This window comes from Labrus mixtus, chromosome 8 (assembly GCF_963584025.1).
Source record: "Labrus mixtus chromosome 8, fLabMix1.1, whole genome shotgun sequence".
In the NCBI taxonomy this organism is placed as follows: Eukaryota; Metazoa; Chordata; class Actinopteri; order Labriformes; family Labridae; genus Labrus; species Labrus mixtus.
In genome coordinates this window covers 15,907,436-15,927,741 of record NC_083619.1, presented here as the reverse complement: position 1 = coordinate 15,927,741, position 20,306 = coordinate 15,907,436, and the positions used below count along the sequence as shown (strand labels likewise).

Genomic DNA, 20,306 nt, shown 5'->3' with positions numbered 1-20,306 from the left:
CAGAATAATAGAAGAAATGAATAGGGTATAAATTAGAGAGCTTTATGACATGACCCCAGGTAAAAAAAAGTTTAAACTCCCTGAAGTCACAAAAATAGTACACTTTTAATGCTCGCCATCGCTCTACTATATTGACTTAATTCATCAGATTTTCATACTAATTTTCTCGATCACATGACCTGCAGTTTAAACTGTGACCACTACCACTAAAGGGCTTCAAAACTCAGTGCTGTATTTTTTAAGACTTTGAATGTTGTTTTTCATTTTTCTTTTTAAAGGTATGTTCTTTTCTCCGAAATTTCTGTGACATGCCTTTCCTTGAATTTTCCTGCAGTGGAGACTTAATAATATTCATCTTAGACATAAAAGTTTCAGGAACGCCACGTTCACTTCTTTTCACTTTTCTTTTCCTGTCTTCCCCCTTTCTTCTCCATCGTTCTCGAGTAATGAGCGGCTTTAGAGTCTCTGTGAGCGCAGAACAGATGTGAGCTATAAATCAGCTAATCAATGGCCCCAAAGCTGGTCCCTGAACAATATTGTAGGAAAACGGCTTGAGTGAGCCTCATTGATTCAGCTTCACAAATCGTTATTCCTCCAAAGAAAGGCTGACCTTGAAAGACAACAAGGTCGTTATTTGTCACTTCAAACACTAGGAAACTTATTCTTATGTAAAGTTGCTCCCTGCAAATTAAACCAAGTGTTTTGTCTCATTGATTTTTGTTGCATATTTTAAAATGATTTAATGTGCACTTTTTTTATCAGTGCAACCTCTACCCACACCCTGCATAATTATCTTATCACTCAGGGAACCAGGTCGAAGCACAGTGATGAGACGATAGGATGAGATGTGGCTTATTTCTTGCTAACTCATCATAAAATAGTGCAACCCTTTTCCTTTTTTTCCCACAAAGGGTCAGTCCTTTTGCGTCAGTGCTGCAGAGGGAACTTCCCAGCACCATTATGTCATTGGGAACAAGAGGACAGAGAGAAAGCGCTACAAAAGAAGCTATTTTAATTAAAGCTGGCAGATTTACTCGCCTAGCTGGGTTTAAAGCATAGGCTGCCCGGGCCGACGGGGGCCAAAGTGGCAGTCGTAAAAATGACTCATGCCAGACGGGGGTAGAAAAGAGTCCCCTGAGGGATGGGCGAGGGAATTAAGGTGGAAAGTCAGAGGCTGTCCTGTAATGAGGACAAATAGCTGAGAAGTTTGTCATCTGTCAGAAGGTCTGGAGCTGGACAAATATGCACAGAGCGTTTACCTTCAGCTCTTGGACATTTCAGCTGCTCTATGCTGCTTTTAGTTAAAAAGGTGGGATGGGGTAACGACAAGAAAGACAAAAGCACTTGAAGTAAGTGTTTGACGTGTTTAGTGTTTTACAGTAAGTTCCCCATCAATTGAAAGTTAATCCTTATGCCCATGGATATTCATGCTACTCTGTGATAGATTTACATCAGTGATGAACACATTTCTTAACTAACATTGTGTAATAAATTACCCAACACTTTAAGAGACAGATCAGATCTTAGCAACATATTTGCTTCACACTGAAACTCTTAATCCCTTAGCCAGAACAATTACTTTTTAAGTAAATGAATATCTTATATAGGATCCTGTCCTTTCTTCAGAGCACATACTGTACTGTAGGCACTGGGCAATGTGTGACTTGGGCTGTTTGTGTATGTGTGTGTTTGTGTGTGTCAGTGTGTGCTTTTGGCAGCTATCAAACACACTGAGTACATGTGTAAAGTGTGGCACATGTAGCAGCTGCTGTCCCTTTCCAGTGCCAGATTTCATTGGTTGTGTGGAGCCAAAAGAAGGGCCGTCAGGTTCAGGCATGTCACTGTGTGATTCTGTTTTCTGCCATTCTGATGGTGTGAAAACCATCCATCATCCATCACCATTCTTTTTTTAAATATTTGATTTTTGTCTTTGTCTCACCGCCTACACTTGTGCTTCTCTCATCTCGCTCCCTTGTTCTATCTCGCTCTCCTCCAAGCTGTTGGACGTCTCCAGAATTGAATGAGTGATAAATTGAAAGCTGTGAAATAATAATCCCTTAACACACACACACACACACACACACACACACACACACACACACATTCTCTCTAAAGTACAGTCTGCTATGACAGCAGATGTATGTCAGCACTGTCATATATTCCTCTCTGTCTGTTTGGATGAATTTATCGTTTAAACTCACCATATGTAAATTCCTTTATTCATGTATTTGTTTCCCTCATGTCACTTTTTTCCGCTCTTCTTAATCTTTTTTAGAAGCCAACAAACAAAGAGAGGGACAGATTTGCTGGGCACGATGCCATCTTGAATGCAGCAGAACAAAAGACTGGGTGTTTTTGGAAAGTTTGGAAAATGATTAATTTGCCTTTAATAATTTAAGGAGAGCAACGTGATGGAATTTGAGTTGACTGAGTATTTGAAATGAAACAAGCCCCTCGCCGTTCTCTCCTAGCATCTCATACTGGAGAGCAGGTGGACAGGCTGTCATTTGTATAGAAACTGCTTCGCTTACAAAAAAATACAAATATATGTCTTCAGAGAGGAGCCACAGAAAGGAGGGCTTACAGCTGGTGGGATAAATAAAGTGACAAATATGCATGTATTACTGAGGTTCTAAAGCAAAACTGCAACTTTTTTGCAAGTGTATTTAAACTTAAATGTGATGATAAACACATCAATCATTACATTTGCATTACCAATTTTGAATTAATGGAAGAAACCCTTTAAACAGTCAATCAACAAACTCCCCACCCATCTTCTTAAAGAGTGTGTGGGTTTATACACGTATCTCACAACAGACGCATAAATACTCTCTATCACGGAATACATTAAAGACTTTATATCACAAAATGCATTTTGACAACTATCATCCTTGCTTTAGATTTGTCTTAAAGTAAGCTGTAGTTATTTTACAAAGTCTTGTTTTCAGCTCTGCCTTCTCTATAAACAGGAGCTGCCACTCAAAGTGTAACCTCAGTACCGCAAGTACCCTGAAAAAAATGTGCATTTTTTTTTCTGGAACAGCCAAAGCCTGTCTCCTTTACTTTGGCTTCTTTACAGCATTTTTTTTTCCCAGGAAGTACTCGCCTACCCTTCTTCTGGTGAGATGATATGTTGAGGTAATCAGATGTGCTCAATATGGGTCTCCTTCTGTCTGCCTCGGTCTGCTTTGTTTTCTCATTTGGAGCATTTCTTACAAAAAAGAAATGACAACAACCCTAAAACTCAAAATGTTTGCAAAGCTAGTTCCCATCTTTACCACCTTGATTTGAATTATTTGTTTGTTCATGCTTTAATGTAAAAAAAACTCACTGCTCAGCTACAGCTTGTTTAATTATACACGTTTGTTTCTATAGCTATTTTTTTGTTTAATGAGACATAAACAACATTTCGATTTCAGACTGCTTTCTGATCTTGTAGACACAGAGGCATAGAAATAAGTATTCTTAAGTATGTCACAACAGTTCTTATTTCAATACTGAATATTACCTGTCTGTGTCTGGTTTTTCATTTCTCTTCCTCTCAGTATTTAAGTTCACAGTGAGACCCCAGGCTCAGCTGAAACCACTCGGGGGAATTGATAACAGTTGCAGCTGATAAAGCGTTTGTGTTTACCTGCTTACATAAAGTTTGTGACACAGGCGGTTTAAAGCTTTGTTTAACAAACACTTGAACTTAAGCTATCACTGATTGTAAGTCTGAGCGCTGGAACAGTCTGCCAGCCTCATTAAGATGATGAGAGGAAGCCCTATAACGAGTGCCTTATGCAACAGGAAAGGTCATACCCCGTAATACTTATAGTTCCTACATGCACAGACACACACACACACACACACACACACACACACACACACACACACACACACACACACACACACACACACACACACACTGTCTCAATCAAGAATCTGTATCAAGTGCTGGCTCATGTCTCGAGTGTAAAATGATAGTCATTTCTAGTGTCCTTCAAAACCGTAATGAATGCTAACTAGAAAAATGTTGTGTGCAGAATTTGCTTATCATGTCGTCATACAGAACACGGTTACGTCACAGAAATAGTGATGCAAAGACCGTTTTGTTTGGCAACGAGATAAGACAATGAAATGTCTGAACTTTAAATAAAAATACACAGCTTTATAACTTTTGAGGCAGAACATTGACATGCAAGATTAAGACTATAAAATAGATTAGTGAGTAGAATTACAGAAGTCTTGTGATTTTTAATGTTTGTAAGACTGTTTTCTTACTATATCTTCTAGTTTTAGTGCGTGTACTTTTATTAATTTATTTAACACGGGTGGGAATGTGTGTTAGTGAGGGAGAGATGCACCTGCAACAAACTGTAGCACCTGGACAGTGTTTCCTTTTTCTTTTTTTTCTCTCAGAAAATATGCCTTTTGCTTTTTGAACACATTTAATACAGACAGAACAGGAACAGCAAGGGCTGAAAGAGAAAAAAAGACAGCAAATCTTTGATTAATACAATAAAAAGCAGCCAAATCATTACCACCAGTACACTAGATACAAAGCAGACAAATGGAGAAAAAAAAGGGCAGACATGAAGCATAACAGTTTGTATCAGACACACAACAGTACAAGTAACCAAAAAACTACTTCAGTAAAGGGTCCCTGATCTCATCAAACACACCCTCTCTGTCTTCATTATAAAATCTCAGTCTCCTGGAGTGTCTTTCTGTGTAATCTTTCTGTAACTGCTTTGTCTTTGTGTATTACTGATGAATAATTACTGTCTTTGTAAAAAAAAAAAAAAAAAAAAAAAGAAGGTGTCAGATGACTGTTTTAGTGTCCCTGTTCTTTTCATGTCAGTGTGAATAATTAAAATAAAATTCCAAGCCACACGACAGTTCACACGTTTAAAACCTCTAAAACTTCTCTCCTCTCCTCTTACAGCTGCAGCCCACAAGAGAAACAACAAACCGATCGAGTCAGGTGCTCTCAAGGTTAGTTGAATTTTTGCATGCTTAATCTTAGACCCGAGTATATACAGTATGTACTGCATGTTTATATGCAAAGTTGATACTTGTGTCCTCACTGAAATCTCCCTGTCTTTATATATACTGTATTTGAGAATGTACACAGACAAACTGGCAAAAATACATTAACACAGCAATGAAAAGCGACACAGCATGAGGCTGTCACTAGAAGACACAGACTCAGTCTTTATGCTTTTTCAAAGCACACGTGAATGATCCTCTGATAATGGCTGCTGTACCTCTTTGTGTTTGTCTTAAATGTCCTCTGAAAACGTTTACATTATCACAGCTTGGGTTTTCTCTTTGATAGTCGGCTCCACTTTAGGTTTTGATAAGAAAAGGCCTGTTTGGTATCTGTCTATAGCCCTATTCACACTGCCTGTTCAAGGAGCGATATTTACATCCCTGTGACATATCACTTTCTATATGAATGTCACAGAGGCATAATGGGGGTACTAGTTGATTTACCCTCTGTACCCCCTTAGGTGGTAGTAACAGGGACGAGACGCAAGTATACGTGTGTGTAAGTGGAGTGCTCGCTATTTCTCTAGATGTCATGCTTCCGCAACACCGCAACGCAATGTGAATTCTCAGACTAAGAGACTCATTTAGGGCGTTGCTGAATCACTATTGCATCAAGCAGAGATGGAAAATATAGTTTGTGTTATTACAGTCATGAACACAGGCTCTGTGTTTTTGCAGATAATAGTTATGGCTATGATAAATCCTTTCTATAAAATAGGGGACACACACATATCCTTTCTTGAACTTTTACAAATAATTGTATTTTGTATTTTTTAATCCTTACATAGGACTTTAAAAAACAATAGCCAGAATACAAGCTGCTCAGCATCAAAGTTTATTGATCACCCCAATGTGTTTGTCCCTCTGGATTCACCTCAGAAGTGTTTCATCGTTCTCTACAAATATTTTGGCATATCAAACTCTGTTTCGACCCTGTGGTGGAGAAGTTTGTAACTCACAGTGGTGGGAGAGGAGAGAGGAGAGAGGAGGCAGCGCTGCATGTTTCTAATTAGTTCTCATAGGAACCCGGCCATTGATTGTTGCAAATGCCCATTGATTTCCAGCAGGGCCCTACACTATTTGACGTCTGTGCTAAATGCCACAGGACGGATGACGTCTGCATGTCGGTGATGTCTGTGACATCAGTACGTCTTTTTGTGTTAAGGTGTGTGTATCAGTGTGTGTTTCTGCATATTTAAATGTGTCTGTGTTACATGAGAATTGGTCTGTGTTGCTGACGAATAGGAAAATGGCTGCATTCCTCCTGGCCCTTGCAGCCTAATCGAGAAACATTGATCGGGCCGGGGGCAACAGTTTGCTTACTTGCACATCGAGATAGCCAAAGGCTATTGACAAACTGTTTGTTCTCATAGGATGAAATCACAAGATTTCCCTCTCTGTGGTCTAAACAGATCACTATGTCAGAAGGTCAGAAAGAGTGCTACAATTTATCAGCCAGTCTCCTTCCATGTTTTTAGTAACAAAGTGTTGGTTGATGCGACTCAATAAGGACCTTAAACATCCATTAATGACTTGTGTTGTAATGCTTACTTTGCAGATGTTGAAATGACTTTATGTTCATTTCAAAAGATTGTAATTTACACATAATCATTAAAAAAACTGCTGGTTCATACCAACGTAGAATTAATATAAAACTGAAATTAAAATCTCAAAATGATATCTACCTCTGTTTCCTGGTTGACATATAATTACAACAGCTGATAACGAGAGTTATAAAATTAACAATCAAAGTTTCGCTCCTCTGAAAATAGAGCTGCGAGATGCTTTATGAAGCATACACACCAGGTATTACTTTAATTTAATAACACAGTGGTATTGGCAGTGTGAAAAAGTGACATAATTGAAATATGAGACACTGGACCTACCCATTAAAGATAGCCTGATTCACTCAGATGCACACTGATGTGTTTTGATTTCACCAATCAGGAAGTTGTGAGGAAGTTTGGCGATACTGAGGATATTGGCTCCCTTTCCACTTTTGTTGCTCAAGTTTATGAGGCGACAAATATCTCCTCTGAGGTTCAGCAAAGCCTCAGTGTCTGAATGTCTTCTTAGTGAATGCTCAGTTTTGGCCCCTGATCTCATAACACACATTTGTCTACGATATGAGCTTCATGTTCTAAACTCAAAGGTGTCATTCTTGGTCTTTGATACACTCAGCCCATTGTAGTGATACTTAAAATGGTAAATTCTCCATGTATGAAATGGTAATGTGTTTTATTATGACTTTGAGTAAGAGCTGTCTAGTACAACGAACATAAAATAGAATACAAAATGTTTTTTACTTGTGAATGTGTAAACGTGTCCCTTGAATGTTGCTACCTGCTTACAGTGGATTTGTTGTCTCTGCAAATGGCCTGCTTTAATGGGAATTTGCCTGTCATTGTTCCTCGCTCTCATTTCTGTGAGAGGTCTGAATAATGCAACACCTTGTCCTTAACTTCCATTTGAATATATCTGTCTGGTCAGCAGAGAGAGAAAGTGACAAAGACAGAGTGACTCAGTCAGAGACAGAGGTGAAAGAGGAGAAAGAAGAATGAAAGTTAGTGTGAAAAAGATACATTAAGAAAGTGAGGGACACGTCAAGCGACGGAGGGAAAGATGGATAGAACGACTGATTGTAACAGAGAGGACCGTGCAGTGCAGCATCTATATTAGGCTTCTGAAGGAAATCTAATGTGATTTGCTTGGCTAATGAGACAGGCGGCCATTTGTAATTTCAGTGTAAGTTCACTGATTGTCATGCTTTTTTTCAGAGCCATGTACCTACATTCCCGCCCTGATTACCCAGAGGTTGGAGACGTTTATTTTTAGTCGTTGGGAGCATTTGTAGACAGGCCGTGATGAATGGGCACAGTCTGCCATTGTGGCAGCAACAACAGTAGCAGGATTGACTGTATTGTTGGCAATAATGCTCTCACTACATCACACGGAGAAAAACACAGCTCTGTTTGCTTAAAGTTTAGTTTGGACTTGCTGAGTTTATAATGCAGAACTAAACATGATGGCAGGTAAAAGAACAAGGATCTAAGTCAAATAGGAGAAAACACGGTGCTCTGAAAGGCATTTAGCTACAGGCTAGTTTAGCATAGGTATTTATTTGTTTTACCTTTAAATAAGTACCTGAACAGTATTTTGTTTTTTATTATGTATTTTTGCTGCTATTAATTCTAGGGAGTTACTTCCTTTACTGAAGATCATTGAGACAAATTATATTATTGAAGCAATATAAAGTTTACATGGTGTAAAGTGTTAAAATGAAAAGAAAATCTATTTGTGATGTCTGAAACATATGTAGTCGGAGTTCTTTTGTGCTCCTAAAAATAACATTTTGTAATCTTCCAATTTGCTATAACAAACAGTGTTTGGTAAACAATATAATTTCACCTACGTGAAATTATTTTTAACAGGTAATCCAAACAGTTAAATGTTTTTTATGGAATCTATCAGCTAGTTTCTGAAGTTTTTCTGGTTTTATTTAAATTTACGTCAGAGAAAGACAACAATCTCGTGGATAATTCAAACTCGAAAGTAATTTAAAGTATGAGTTAACTTGTTTCACAAGTTATCAAAAATTATGTAATTTTCTAATACTATAACTTATACATAACTATGCCCAGTACAAACAAGAAACATAGAGTACCCTGGTGCCAATCATTATCTTTCACAGTAAAGACCCAGACGTTTTGTCGCCAAATTCAAGGAGAAAATCCCCACATATCACTGGCCTATGACCTGATATAATCAATCAATCAATCAATCAATCAATCAATCAATCAATCAATCAATCAATCAATCAATCAATCAATCAATCAATCAATCAATCAGTCACATTAATTTATAAAGCACATTTAAAAACAGCAACAGCTGACCAAAGTGCTGTACATGAAACAAGAGAGCAATACAAATTAAAAAGCAAAGCAAAAGCAAAAATAAGGAGACAAAACTCACACATACATGTTTGCCTACACACATGCACACAGAATACTTACAATATAATTAGACAATAATATTATAAGACATTTGATTGAAGTACATTGGAAAGAAGTACAAGCAACCTAACTAGTACTCAAAAGCCAACGTGTAAAAGTGTGTTTTGAGGCGGGACTTAAAAGATTCCACAGAGGGGGCAGACCTGACTGAGGGAGGAAGGCTATTCCACAAGTGAGGGGCCTTGACCGCAAAGGCTCGGTCACCTCAAAGTTTATAGCGAGAGTGAGGTACAGCTAGGAGGCCCATGTTAGAGGATCTGAGGGGACTGGCCGTTGTGTAGGGGCTGAGGAGATCAGTAATATAAGAGGGTGCCAGGCCATTTAGTGCTTTAAAAATGAACAATGCAACCTTAAAATCAATTCTGTAGTGAATTGGAAGCCAGTGAAGAGGGGCTAAAACAGGGCTGATATGCTCCCTTTTACGTGAGCCAGTAAGCAGCCTGGCTGCAGCATTTTGAACCAGTTGCAGTCGTGATAAGGATGACTGGCTGATCCTCGAGTACAGGGCGTTACAGTAGTCGAGACGGGACGAGATGAAAATGTGGATTATTATTTCTAAGTCATGAAAGGATAGGATAGGTTTAAGTTTCGAGATGGTTCTTAGCTGAAAGAAACTGGTTTTAACTACTGATTTGATCTGGTATTCAAATGTGAAGGCGGAATCAAATATTACTCCAAGGTTCTTAGCGTGTGGCTTGATGAGGGAGGAAAGATGACCTAAGCTGCTTGGGGCCTGTTTTATGGCTTCGGAGGGGCCAAAAAGAACCACTTTAGTTTTGTTTTCATTCAGCTGTAAGAGATTCTGGGCCAACCAGCATTTGATGTCTTCCAGGCAATGTGTAAGAGAATTGAAGTCTGATTGATTTTTGGGGTTTATGGGTAGGTATAGTCGGGTATCGTCTGCGTAACAGTGATAAGAAATGTGCTTTTCCATGATTTTTCCAAGCGGGAGCATGTAAATGGAGAAAAGAATAGGGCCTAGGATGGAGCCTTGAGGGACCCTGCAGGACAGATTGGCTGTAGAGGAAGAGGAATTGCCTATGTTCACTGAGAACGTTCTACTTTTTAAATAGGAGATGAACCAATTCAGGGCGGAGCCTCCAACACCAACCGTGACAGTATAAGATTTTTATCTGTACTGTACATTATGACACATTCAGTTAACACATTCAGAGTTAACACAGTTTTACTCCAAAAATGTTTAGTTATAAGGAAACCCCAGTGTTATATGAGCCTATCATAGCTTACTAGGTGAAATTGTAAATGTGGTAAAAGGGGCCCAGACTAACATATAATGGTATGATATATTTAGATGTAGTTGACTAGTAGATTAATCATTGAACATTCAACAGAGCAAAGTCTGAACCATTTTGTGTTTCTGACATTTGTTTACTAGTAATTTACAAGAAATGTTCTCAGCTGCATTAAATAATCCTGAAGTCCCAAGAGGAGCCTTGTGGACAAGTTCAGTTTGAATCTAAGTCGACATCTGTTTTGTTTTAATCTTTGTGTTTTTGTCCATTTCATAGAAAAGATATGCACATTAAAACTACTGTATATTCTGCAACAGCATTGGCATTGACCTGTTTAATCCATTTTCTTCAGTTTTGTAAAATAGATTAAAAAAGTTGTAACTCAAAAAGCGTTTCTCAGTTGAGTTTCTGTGAAGAGCACAGAATATGATTTAAGCTTATTTCTTGAGGGCAGAATAACAATGCAGCTCCAGCAGAATCACTTTAACTATAAATCTAGTTAAAAGTGGAGACCTTTCTGAAACTCCCATGCTGCTGTCTACTTTAACTTCCCATTAAACCTTAGTTAAGGAGCTCTTTCATATTCCTCTGAGGACAGGAGCTGTAATTCATCAACTTTAATTTCACAGCTACTTTAACAGTCTACTTTTACATTTCAAACTAGCGTCATAAAGAGCTTTCTGTCTTTTAAGCAGCATCACTTGAGGTCTGTCTTTTCTTTCCTGCTTTCACCTCCACTTTCTTCTCTGCCTTTCTTTTCTTGCTCGCTCGCTCCCTTTCCTTTTCCTGTTAGAAGACAAAGTCGAATGGCCCAATAGCATTTAATTGCTGTGGTTTTTATGTGGTTGGCTGAGAAGTAATAGCCACTCAGCACTTCTGTCGACAAGACAGATGCTGCCGGTGCTTGTCTGGGAGTTGGTTGCAGCGTGGGAGCACACCCGCTGGCTCAAGGAAGTGCAGGTGAAGTAATAAAGGAAAATGGTTTGCTGAGGGGGGTGTGTGTGTGTGTCCCACAATGGATTTCATTTCCTTATTGGAAATAAGTCACTCAGGGTCACGCACACAAGCACATGCACATATACACAAAAACATCCAAATAGACACAGGCAGGCATACACAGCAAAATACACACTCACAAAAAAAGGGGGTCAGAGGGGGGCAGCAACTTGTTAGCAGCAACCATTCGCTGTGACCGGTCCAATAATGCAATCTGCTCTCGCTGTTGAACAGGCCACCATATGGAAGCGGTCACAGGGTGACTCAGACCGAATCAAAAATGGAAACAGCAGGAAACAAAAGGATTGCTTGGATTCCTCCTGTATTCAGCCCTTCTCTGGTGGCACACAGAGGACACAAACCTGTTATTTCCAAGGCCCCAAACTTTAAAATAACACAGCCCCCTGTTTAGTACCTTGACATTTATCCCTTTCAAATGTCAGTACTACAGTATGTGGACATAAGTAGCCTTTAGAAAATCTTAAATCACAATATGAAACAGCATAAAATAATGTGTTGACAAAGAAAATGTTATTGACATTCCCTTTTAAATGTAGTACCTAAAAAGTATTACGCCAACAGCTTGTTTTAGTTCTGGAGCAAAGCCAATCTAAAATGTTACGATTATAGCTGGTTGTTTCTCAAATATTTCCACTGTGACCTCCATGATGCTCTGCCATATCTCACGCTGTATTTCATGAAACAAGGAGACATCTTACATACCTGTTTTGAAGGAGGAGAGCCTCTGTTACTGTCCATTTTAGCATGAATGTTCTTCAGTTAAGTCGTTTCTTTATATATATTTGCTGATTCAGCCCTTTTACATGCAACCATAGAATTATCATTAGAGATCCCTTGCGTCTTTTAAACTGGAAAGATATTCTACTGACTTCAAAACTTTGTCAGAGCAAATGTTAACAGGCTCCCCTGTCCAAATATCCAAAAAACAATTCCTCAGCATAGAACACAAACACCAGGAATAACCTTTTATTAAAGGACTACAATCTCAATGACAGCCTTTTTCTTTTGCACAATGTTAAAGTGTCGTTTTATACTGGGTGAATGTGTTTGTTGTAACTGCAGTCAGATTACCCTGCAGTATCTCGTAAAAGCTCTGCTGAACACAACAGCTGTTTGACTTGATCTCTGATGTAAAGTTGCAGGTTCTGTCCACAGCAGCACAGCATGGCTTCAAGAAAACTTTAGCAAGGCATCATACAAAAAAAGAACATCATTGACTTCCTGGGAGGTAATTAAGTATAGATCAGACTAAGTTATGTGATTACCTCGGAACTGAACCATGTCAGAAGTTCACTGAAGAGTTTAATTGCTATCCATGTGATTGGATTTTGTTAGTCTCACCACATGATAGAAATTCAAAATCTCGAGCCCATGAAAAAGCAATTACTTGCTTTACTGCTGAACTGTTGAGAGGCACTCATTATCTAGTTGAAGCCATTCATGATTTTGATTTAAAGGAAGCTTTAATTTGCTTTATTTACTCTCACACTGTGTGCACTTCATTCTTCTTCTGTGGATAAGAGGCACTGAGGGTCTGAGTGGCATTTTTGACACTTGTGACAAGAGTCACACTAAAATATTCTGTAAACACCTTCTGTTCTGTTTTCCCATTTTGCTTTTTGCAGCTGCTCGGCTTATTTGATTTTGTTAGAAAGACCAAGCTATTATAAAATACCTCATGGTGTTCAATAGATGAGCCCGTCTACTAGGAACAAACAAGTGAATTATGCTGAGTAGAAATGGGGTGTTTGTAGTGCAACATGTGGAGTTAGGCGCTCACAAATAAGATTTCCAAAGACAATGTTTGGTTTGGCTTTTTGTCTGTATATCACACACACACCCTTTATTTAAGGTTTTTATGTTTCATACATTTTTGTTTCTGATTAAACTGTGTAGTGTGGACACCTGGTGTTTATTCCGGGCAGGAAAGCGCTGGTGGCAGCAGCCTTCCCGAAAAGCTAAAGCGCTCGGAGCGGCTGCACAAACAAGGCATAATGCTCAGAAAAAGGCCTCAGCGCCTTTTCTCCGTCTGGCCTCCTGCTGCTGCAAATACTCTCTCCTCATTCGGAACAATTTAAAGAAGAAGACGCTGACATCATCAGTGACCCTGCATCACTTCAACACTTATGCTATAACTGAGACTACTGATAATCTGTAATATACAGATTAGAGTTGTTCATTTATGATAAAGCTTTGGTTTAGGACGAAGTATAACCTCAATTAAAGAGACACTGAAATTCAGAGAGAATGCACACAGGAATGCATAAAAGTTAACTTTTAAGACCTAGTAATACAGTAGGTCCGTCTAACGCTGAGACTCCTGCTGGTCCCATGGGTGTTGACATAGATTTATAGATTCTCTCCCTTTTTTTCTAAAGCATCTCTTGCACCAAAGGCTTTTACTGCAGGGATAAAGAGTTAAAACAAATGAATCTCTGACATGATATAAATACTGCAGGATAATCACTTGGGTTGTTTATAAAAAGCCAACAGTAGCAAGTCAGGACATCACTCTTTGCTTTGCTAATTAAATCCAAACCTAGATTTTCCATACATGCACACAGCATTATATTGTAAATGATTCCAACAGGCAGCAAACACCAGGAAGTAGAACAAAGTAGAACAAAACATTTTAATCTGAAAGACTTCTTCATCCCTGAATATTTCTGTTGTTTTATTTAATACTCCTAAATTAAATAGTAAGCTACTCCTCTCTTGTATGATTCATCCACAAATTTTGTAGTTTGTTTTGTTTCAAATCTTCCACTTTTTTCAGTTTCTAGCAGTGCAATCATTTTCTCCCAAAGAGAAGACAGTGGCTCATTAGTCATCAAGTACCAAGTACAATCTCAGAACCCCTTGGCTTTGTCTGGCGATGAGAAAGCCTCTGGATGCACCGACCAACCGATCAGGGCTAACTGTGTTGCCATTGGGAGGCAATAATGGACTTCCTTTTCCAGCAGTTGCCACTGTTTATGGTCCGGGTATTATATGAACCGAAAATAAGTTTGGAGTTGAGCGAAGACATCCAAGAGTGAATTGGTAGCTGTATTTGTATAGCTTGCATTGCTCAATCATCATATGACCACTGAAGTGAGCTGGGATTGCATTACGGCAGATTGTGGTCTGCCTCTTTCATACTCCACATGAAAAGGATGGAACAAAATATCAATATGGCAATATATTGTCATCCTAACTTGTACGATACAATTATAAAATCGCTGCGGCTAAATATAAATATTTCTAACTTTGGGAAAAAAATGCACATGTTACTGATTTGTCAACCTGCGTCACTACTTCATGACTCCTCTTGGTGGTACTTATGACATGTGGGTGACCTGAACAGTAGTTTAAAAAGTAGTTTTCTGTATATGTTGTGTTAAAGTATTAATTTTCACAGAATTTTTGTGTCATGATGGTATCGTTATTGTTGGCTCTGTATCACCTTTAACGTAAGGTAAACACTAATGCATTGATTTAAAATCCATTCTCACTGTTATAAACTTCTCTGCAGGGGTTTGATTTCAGAGATGTCTTCAAACTCAAGGATTGGTTACTTACTTAATCACATTTCTTGTCTCAGCTGTACCTGAGGCGCCACAGCTTCACCAATCCAGCTGTCACTTACTGTGTCAAAGCTCCCGACACTAATGTGTGAATGTCCAACCCAAACAGTTCTGTCACCATTAGCTGCATCAATAATGCATAGGTCATTTTTTTTCTCACTGAAGGGCTTTTCCTTTATTGAACATTTGCCCTAAATAGTATTCAAGCATAGATCTGATGAATGTTAAATCAATAAAACCTTCCATCACTAAACCACCTGATCAAAAACCCAATGAAAGCAGCAGAGTCATCAAAATACAGATCTGTATGAAACCAGATGTTCTCGTCTTATACTTCAGATTGTTCTCTTCGTACTTTGTCGATGATCAGGGGAAACATTTAAGCCTCCGCAGCCCTCAGCTGGGGCTTCTTAGTTTAGGATATTGTAGTGATTTGTGCAGGAGGCAGCTATTTGTCCTAGTTCAGCTGGCAGCTTGGTAGCTACCCTTCATGGAAAACAGCCCCTGGTGAAAATGACTTTCCATTACTTCCATTTCCATTACTTGTGATGTAGATGACGTTCCCTGCTGATTGGCTGATTTGCTGCCTTACATATAAACCAGACCATTCCCCCCCCCCACAGGATAACGAAGGCACATACTGAGACCCCACCAAATCCTTCCCTTAAAATAGAATAATGTATTCATCTTAGTTTCGAGATGTAGGGGTGATGGATGATGTTCCGGGCAGCCGTGTGCTTTTAAAACCTCACATATAAAACATTGTCATCTAACAGCAGCTATCCTGTCACAGTTATTTTTTCTTTTATTCTTCTCTGGATAGTAACTATTTATGTGTCGTCAGAACCTTTGAAGATGTATTGATCTCATCGTTAGAGATGCAATGAATGGGAGTGCATGGTCAAATGGATTGCTGTAGTGATGCTTCTGAAAGGGACTTGTTTCATTACGTAACACACAAATCAATGGTCTCAAAATAACAAATGATCTTGTATCAAGTTATGTGCTCAGAGCTATCTTTCATAGTTTGTCGATGTGTGTGTGTGTGAGTACATTTGTGGTTTGTTCATTCAGCAGAGAGAACCGAAGCAAAATTTAGTGTCATAACAAAGCAAAAGAATCAATGCAGGAGCACTCTTGATCTCTGTTCTCTGTCTAACAAATATCACTGAAGCAGGATGACGGCACAGAAATAGGCATCTTGGGAAAGTGTGGGGAGAGCTAAAATAAACACAAGACGGGAGAGAAGCTTGGTCCACATTTTTTTAGCTGGTTTTCACCAGATAACATTTGGGTATTTTGAATCCTTTACTAAATTGTTGGGTCTGATTCATGAGCCGAGATGTCTCTGTAACTCGGCCAGACTGCCTGACATCATGTCCAAGGAAGAGAAAACATCTTGAGGTAGTTGCTAGCTCATGAGTCATTCTGCATGTTCCGTTTTAAAAAGTGTGTTTAACTTAAACTGGTGGGTGAACTCAAATTGGAGAATGTGCTACAGTGAACAAGATGTATTTGCAGCATTTAAAACCGTGTTACCAAAAACTGGAGTCCACCTAATGCAATGCTTTGCTTGATTTAAGTATCAGTTCTGCACGAGGTCACACTGAAACAACAGCCCAACCCTAAATGTTCGGTGTACCCCCGTCCCACACACATTTAAGAAGACTGTTGACAGCACAACAAATTATTTTTGGATCAAACCCTCAAAAAAAATCATGGGCCTTTTGACTGGCCAACAAGAAGCTGATCATTTGACCTTACTGACAGTATCATTTGTTTGTTCTTTTACACAACTTCTGTCCATCTGCCTGAATAAATGTGAGAGCAGCAATTGTGTTGTTCTGTCCATATGGAGTCTGGGTTAGCTCTCCTTACTCTCAACATGTGAAATGTAAAATTTGACTGGTATGTTGTACTGTTGCATCATGACACATAAACAATAAAGTTCAGTTGATAGCATTGGTGGTTAGACAAAGCTTTGAAAAAGTGCTTTAGAAACAACAGTAAACTGACATTGGGGTAATTGGCAAGGGATGTGTGTTTGTCTTAGCACCCTGTTACAGCAGTAACCCCAACCACTGAAGGCCTAAAATGAAAATTGTTTTGAGAGAGAGCAAATGCCTACCCTCACTTTGCAGCTTTTAAACATTTCTCACAGAAACCAGTATTCAAACAGATAGCTTTAAACGTATGAAAAGGTTTCAGGAATGCAGAGTCGATTCACAGGTTGTGCCTGAATAACTGAGGTAATAGAAAAACTTTTATCAAAGCCTTTTCTTACTTACCAATAGCGGCATTGCTCATCGGAAAGCAGAGCCATCTCCTGAGATTATAGGAAAGTCTGTAACTCAAAAGAAAAGCTTAGAGTTCATCTGCAGCACTCACAGAGCTGAACACGCATCCGTCTCTCTGAAGTACCTCACAGTCGAGTCAGGTATCAGCTCCTTCACAGCTTTAAGCTGTACTTCAGAACCAATTTACACATTTAAAAAGATTACAACACAAAATATCAGCGAGGTATGCCTATGCTTTTAATTTGAAGATCATTATCAAGAAACAGCTCATAGCACTTTAAAAGTTGTTTTCAAAGATCCTCCACTGTCACAGCGTAACTATTCTGTAGTTGATTATTAATAGAGCTTTAATTGAACTCTATTAAATAAGCAAACATCTTTCTTTGGTTACATTGCTACTGACCTAAAACCATTTTCTTCCAGAAATGCATTCAAAAATAAATATGAAGAATATTTTAACCATCAAATTCTTGATTATAAATTCGTAGCCTGAAATCTATTCCTCATTTAGAATACGTTTAACCTCCCTGGGACCCAATTTACTAAATTCTTGCACGCATTGTTTTGTATTTTACATTTTCACTGCTCAAAATTCAGGGTGCATTCATGGTTAAGCCTGAATAACTTTTAACACATTTGAAATTTTTAAATGCCTTCCCTAGCGTCATTTGTTATTTCTTGTTTGTTTTTCAGCCAAATAATCTTTTCTTTGTAATATATACCCACAGAGCCTCTAATTCTGGATCCCAGAGTATCAGTGTTTTACTCCCTTCTGACTGATCTTATAGATGTTCTGTGGTGAGGAAAATTGCCCAAAATGGCTTTAAATGGAGCAATGTTGACTCGATTTATGTGTAAGTGTTTACTTACTATCTGAATGCCATCAAAGGCATAACGAGGGTGCAGCTGTGTGAATATTATACTACGCTTTCACATCTAGCCGAGTGTTATTTAAGTGTTTGAAATGAATGTGATTATTATGGGCTTGTAAAAGAATCTCATAGCTTCTTAAAATCTGGATTTAATCAAATGCTGCAACAGTCAGAAAATGCACTGTGACGCAATTTTAACATTTAGCATAAGCACCAGTTGGCTGTTTCCCTTCAATATAAAGAAATGCTACAGCTTGTTATATCCCGTAGGTCTGCATCGCTTATCATGTTCCCACTGGAGAGAGATTCAATAGGAATTGATTGAGTGGTGCTCACCAACTCTCTCTCACGCTCTCTTCACAATCCCCATCATCCTCCTGGATATCCTCGGCCAGACCGGCAGTTCTAACCTCTCTGCTGCGCTCTGACCTGCACTGGGTTGTCTTTAAAGGCAGATGAATGTGTGTTTGTGTGTGTGCTTGTGTGTGGGTGAGCGAGAGAAAAAGACAGAGATAGATGCAGAGAGAGACCGACTGGGGAGAAGCGTGGATTCTGTGTGTATTATAAAGTGTGTAATGTACAGCATGTGTTGCTGAATGGATGAGACGCTGGGTGTGTGTGCTGTTGCAGCCAAAAGGAGAGCAAAGTGACACTTTGGATACTTTTTCTGCAGTGAGATCAGGTCTCAACAAACACACAAAAGCTTTTGTGTGAAGCTCTTTGAAGTATTTTTAAGCGATGGGAGTATTCATGACATTTTCTAGACCTTATTTGATGAACAGTTTAATGTTTTTTTTTTCTCTTAGCTTTTTGTTAAGTCTGTGTTGGTACAAGTTTTCCTTGTACTGTGTCTCTAAAGAAAATCAGAAAACATGCTTATATCTGGCCACTTTGTATGCTGTATGCAGGGTCCGAAATTAACTTTTTGACTCACCGGCCAAGGTGGCAGGTAGATGAAAAAATTCACCGGCCAAACATATTTTTTTACTGGCCAAAATAACAAATTTTGTTTTTGTGTCCTATACACATCTGTTACAGTACATTTAATTGAGAAGGCATTATGTTTTGTTTAATCAATAATACATTTAAGTCACAGATTTGATCGATTCGATGTCATCTGATCAGGAAATTGAGAAATTGAAAAAATATATATTTGCTGGCCTTTATTTTTTTCTTAATGTATTATTTGTAGGCAGGAGTTCCCTCAAACAACCCCAAAAAATTTGGGACAACTCAGCAGTGGTTTCTTTTGTTTATCAATTTAGTAAACTGTACAGTTCTATCACTCTCTGCACAGATGAGATTTTCATTTGAAAAGAGTTTCTGACTCAGGGCCCCAGATACCCTAGCTGATATGATGTGCGCCAAATGAACAGAGGCTACAATTCTTGTCGCTGCAGCCATAGGTTCGAATCCAGCCTAGGCCCTTAGCTGCATGTCATCCCCCACTCTCTTCTCCTAGTGTTTCCTGTCTTTACCAGTCCACTAATTGTTCACAACCCTACTCAACCCTTTCTAAGAAGTTGATAGTCTCAAAAGTTTCTCATCCCACTACAAAGGGTATCAGTTGTCCTGATAGTGATGGACTTACTGACAAGAACACAGCTATGTGCCTACTATTTCTTGTAGTTAATATATAGGTGTGGCCACACTACAAATTTGCGGTTGCATGGCCCGATGAAGACCTCAATTTGTTGAAACATGTTGGCTTCTTAAACGATTTAGCCACTGTAATGAATGCCTTTTCGTGTTTCCTTCCTCATAATTACATTTTTCATGCTTGGACTCTAACCCTAACCCTAACCCAATTGAACAAGCCTTTAGATTTTAATTAAAGCTTTGGCATGTGTGTATGTCTTGGTCTACTTTACAGGATCCTGCAGTCTGCTAGATAATCCCAAGGTTCAATGAACAGTTTTATTTCTATAATTAGTAAACGACTGCTTGTTCTAACATGCAAATTGTTTTATATGTTTTATATACAATTTATCGCCAACATTAAGAACAGTTATCAGAAAGAGCAAATTATTGCTTCATCGTATAAAGAAAGATGGTTATTGTTGCACTGTAATGATGTATTTAACATGACTCATACAGACTGTACGATTTTACGATTACGAGACAGAAGAGAGATGTTCAATTGGGCAATATTTGTGGCCGTGGCTCCAAATGGTGGTCCTACATTGCAGAGTGAGAGGGGATCAAAGATGACTGATCTCACAGTCTTACACCCAAAGATAGCCTGCGACAA

At 38.8% G+C, this 20,306-nt stretch overlaps 1 protein-coding gene across 3 annotated transcripts in view; it reads left to right on the top strand.

Moving 5' to 3' along the window:
* Nucleotides 1-20,306, top strand: part of tnr (tenascin R (restrictin, janusin)) — a 166,090-nt gene that overhangs the window by 45,359 nt on the left and 100,425 nt on the right. For all 3 annotated transcript variants that reach the window (XM_061044662.1, XM_061044663.1, XM_061044664.1), the window contains exon 2: nt 4,931-4,980. The gene's annotated coding sequence lies outside the window, so the exon portion shown is untranslated. The remainder of the gene's footprint in view (nt 1-4,930; nt 4,981-20,306) is intronic.